The sequence below is a fragment of the Penaeus japonicus genome, unplaced genomic scaffold, assembly GCF_977035675.1.
Source record: "Penaeus japonicus unplaced genomic scaffold, GWHDUDI00000001_assembly GWHDUDI00000002, whole genome shotgun sequence".
Taxonomy (NCBI): Eukaryota; Metazoa; Arthropoda; class Malacostraca; order Decapoda; family Penaeidae; genus Penaeus; species Penaeus japonicus.
Genome location: NW_028234404.1, coordinates 21,892,997 through 21,897,996, shown reverse-complemented (window position 1 = coordinate 21,897,996; position 5,000 = coordinate 21,892,997).

Below are 5,000 nucleotides of genomic sequence, written 5' to 3'. Positions count from 1 at the left end.
AATAGAGAGAGAGAGAGAGAGAGACGAGTCGAGAGAAAATGAGAGAGAATAGAGAACGAGAGAGGAATATTGACAGACGAGAAGAGAAAAGGAAGACAGATAGGTAGATAGAAAGATGTATATATATATATATATATATATATATATATATATATATATATATATATATATAGAGAGAGAGAGAGAGAGAGAGAGAGAGAGAGAGAGAGAAAGAGAGAGAGAGAGAGAGAGAGAGAGAGAGAAGGAAGCAGAGACAGAAAGAGAGAGAGAGAGAGAGAGAGTCAGAAAGAGCGAGAGTAAGAGAGAGAGAGAGAGAGAGAAAGAAAGAGTGAAGGAGAGAGAATAAACAGAGGAGAAGGATACAGAGACGAGACTGCAATCCGGAAAGAGAACAGAAGGAGAGAGATTTTTTTTTTATAGAAATCTTACTAGAGAACAATTTGCAAAAGGACAGACAATCGTGCAACATTGCGATCCTGCTACAAAGCCGACCTAACAGCCATCGCAAATCGGCCAAGAAATGCCAATAATTTCCCCAAAGAAAAAATTATGAACAGAGGAAGAAAGAAAAAGACAACATAATCGTAAGGACTTCGAAAACAAAGAAGAAGACAATCGATCGATGGAAACAAGAGAGAGAGATGGAAAGAGAGAGAAAGAGAGAGGAAGAGATAAGAATGGAAATAGGAGAAAATAAGAAACAAAGAGAACGAGGAAAGAGAAGGCGAGCAACAACAACCCATCTATCGGCATGAACCCTCCCCCCTCCCTCCCTCCCTCCCTCCCCCCTCACACTCATTCCCCTCCCCTCCCTCCATCCCTCCCTCCCTCCCTCCCTCCTCACACTCATTCCCCTCCCCTCCCTCCATCCCTCCCTCCCTCCCTCCCTCCCCCCCTCACACTCATTCCCCTCCCCTCCAGACCCCCCCCCCCTCAACCAGTCACCATGCAACCTCCTCTCATCTCAAAGACAAAGGAGTGATGTGGTGGTGATGCTTGCAGGTGTGATGAATCTCAGGAATGATAACGCTGTAAGGCTTCCAAGTGTATGGTAGTGATGCTGTGGTCAGTGATGGGTGTGATGACTTTAGGTTATGGGTAATGATGACTGTGACGTCCTCTGGGTACTCATTAAAAATCTCATTCCAAAATGTGATGACTGAGGAGTGATGACGATAATTCTTGTGATGACTGAGGAGTGATGACTGAGGAGTGATGACTGGGTTCTCTTAGGAAAAGTACCTTCGTTTCGATCTTTTGCTGGAGGAAGAGAGGGAAGAGAGTAAAGAAAGGAAGAGGTAAAGAAAGAAGAAGAAAGGGAGAAAAGAAGGGGAAAGAAAATAGAAAGTAAGGAAAAAGATATATGAAGAAGAAAAAGAAAAGGAAGATAAATCAGAGGAGGGAGAAAAAAAAACATATAAAATTAATTAACCAAAAAAAAAAAAAAAAAGTTTATAAAAAAGACCAAGAGAAGAAAAAAAAAAAGCAATCAAGGAAGACAGCACCCCCCCACCCCCCATCTCCTCCCCCGCTCCCCTCCCAAAAAGAAGGACAAACGAAGACCCTCCCAACAAAAGCGCAGAGTGAAGCGTGATAGGATAGTGTGAGCTAATGAGAGTGAGGCGCCCATAGACCATCCGAACCATCCAGCTCAACACAACAGGTTTCGAGGTTCAAAGTATCAGCCAGGCCTAATGCGGGGGTGGGGGAAGGGGAGGGGGGAAGGGGGAAGGTGGATTCGTAAGCCTACTTGGGTGAGACGGGCGACCATTCCTTGCAAGGGCTGTGCATGGATGCTGCGGTGTGAATGGGAGGCTCTCTCCTCTCCGGGGGACGGGATTCACGGGCGCTGCGGATAGGGACGTGTGTGTGTGTGTGTGTGTGTGTATATATATATATATTATATATATATTTATATATATTTTATATATATTTATATATATATATATATATATGTATATATACATATATATATATATATATATATATATATATATATATATATACATACATACATATCTATGTATATATGTATGTATATATTATATATATATATATATATATATATATATATATATAATATATTATATATATATACACACACACACAACCTATATATATATATATTATATATATATATATATATATATATATATATATATATATATATATATATATATGTATATATATATATATATATATATATATATATATATATATATATATATATATATATATATATGCACACACACACACATATCTATATATCTAAACAAATATATAAACATACTTACAACCTAAAAGGACAAAAAAACACTGTTTGATCAAAGACAAAGGCCTTAATAATAAGAACTCTTCAGAGCGATCGAGACAGAAAAGCTCCTTTGAAAAGATATATGTATTTGAGGGCGTGGCTTGTTTGATCAGCATTTGTGACATAAAAACACAAATAAAACACAAGGGAACTCGCACCAACATACACAGAGACACCGTGGTATTGACCGTCATCGCCAACGTCATTATAATGATGATATTGATAATGATTATGATGATTGTGATGTTATTATCAATAATGTTGATGATTTTAGTAATGATTGTGATGATGATGATGATCATGATGATGCTAACAACAATGATAATGATAATGATAACAATGATAGCAATAATCACCATGATAATAATGGTAATAATGATAATAATGATGATAATAATAATAAGGCTAATAATAACAGCAAATAAAGATGATAATAATGATGATAATAGCAATAATGACAACAATAGTAATAACTATAAAGATAATGATAAAGATAATGATGATGATAATGATGATGATATCAATGATGATGAGTATGATAGCAATTATGATTATGATAATGATGATAGTGATAATAATAATTGTGATGATAATGATAACAATATTATTGACTGTGATAATAACAATGATAATGATAAATCATTACTTTCATAATTATCGTCATTATCAATTGTTATAATTATCATTATCATCATTATCTTTATTATCATTACTGTCGTTACTATTATTATTACTATCATCAGTATTATCATCATTATCATCATTAAGAGTTATATTGACACTCCCATCGATATCATCGATATCATTATCATTATTGTAATTATCATTGTTATCATTCTTGTTTATATTTACATATATATATTTCATTGTTATTATTACTGCTACTCTTATTGTTATCCTCATCACCATCCTTTTCATCATCACTTTCATCATAATTTTCATTTTCTTCATCATACCATCATCATATATCATAGTGATATATTCCTGAAAATTCATGTATTAAGTTATCGACAATAAACTTTATTGGTGTTAGTTGAATCTATTCCTAGTTTCGCTTTTACTAAATCTAATGTGTTCTCATCATTGTAAATTGGGATTATGATTATTATCGTTATCATTGTTATTATCATGATCATTGATATTGTTATTGATTTTATTATCATTGTTATTATTACTATCATTATCATCATTAACATTATATTAGTTGTTATTAGTTATATTAGTTATATATTGTTATTATTAGTTGTAGTGATATCATCATTTGTATTATCATTATCATTATTATTATCATTATCATAATTATTATCATCATTATCATTATTGTCATTATCGTTATTATTATTATCATTATCATTATTATTAGCATCATCATCATAATTTTTCTTTTCATCATCATCATAATTACCGACAAGAATAATCCTCACCATAACCAAAACAATTTATAATTATAATTTCTGGTATCATCATTACCATCGTTGTCATTATTACTTGTATCATCAATACCATTATTACTATTACCATAGTTATTCCCATCATCCTCATTATACTCACAAATATCATTTCACATCGATCATCCGTGACCTTTGACCTTTCCCAGTGAGGAATAACCAAGTCAAATACCTTCCCGTTTCACCAGAATCCTAACCATAATGATAAGCACTCACCATCCTGATCATAATGATAAGCACTCACCATCCTGACCATAATGATAAGCACTCACCATCCTGACCATAATGATAAGCACTCACCATCCTGACCATAATGATAAGCACTCACCATCCTGACCATAATGATAAGCACTCACCATCCTAACCATAATGATAAGCACTCACCATCCTGACCATAATGATAAGCACTCACCATCCTGATCATAATGATAAGCACTCACCATCCTGATCATAATGATAAGCACTCACCATCCTGATCATAATGATAAGCACTCACCATCCTGACCATAATGATAAGCACTCACCATCCTAACCATAATGATAAGCACTCACCATCCTGACCATAATGATAAGCACTCACCATCCTAACCATAATGATAAGCACTCACCATCCTGACCATAATGATAAGCACTCACCATCCTAACCATAATGATAAGCACTCACCATCCTGACCATAATGATAAGCACTCACCATCCTGATCATAATGATAAGCACTCACCATCCTGACCATAATGATAAGCACTCACCATCCTAACCATAATGATAAGCACTCACCATCCTGACCATAATGATAAGCACTCACCATCCTAACCATAATGATAAGCACTCACCATCCTGACCATAATGATAAGCACTCACCATCCTGATCATAATGATAAGCACTCACCATCCTGATCATAATGATAAGCACTCACCATCCTGATCATAATGATAAGCACTCACCATCCTGACCATAATGATAAGCACTCACCATCCTAACCATAATGATAAGCACTCACCATCCTGACCATAATGATAAGCACTCACCATCCTAACCATAATGATAAGCACTCACCATCCTGACCATAATGATAAGCACTCACCATCCTAACCATAATGATAAGCACTCACCATCCTGACCATAATGATAAGCACTCACCATCCTGATCATAATGATAAGCACTCACCATCCTGACCATAATGATAAGCACTCACCATCCTGACCATAATGATAAGCACTCACCATCCTGACCATAA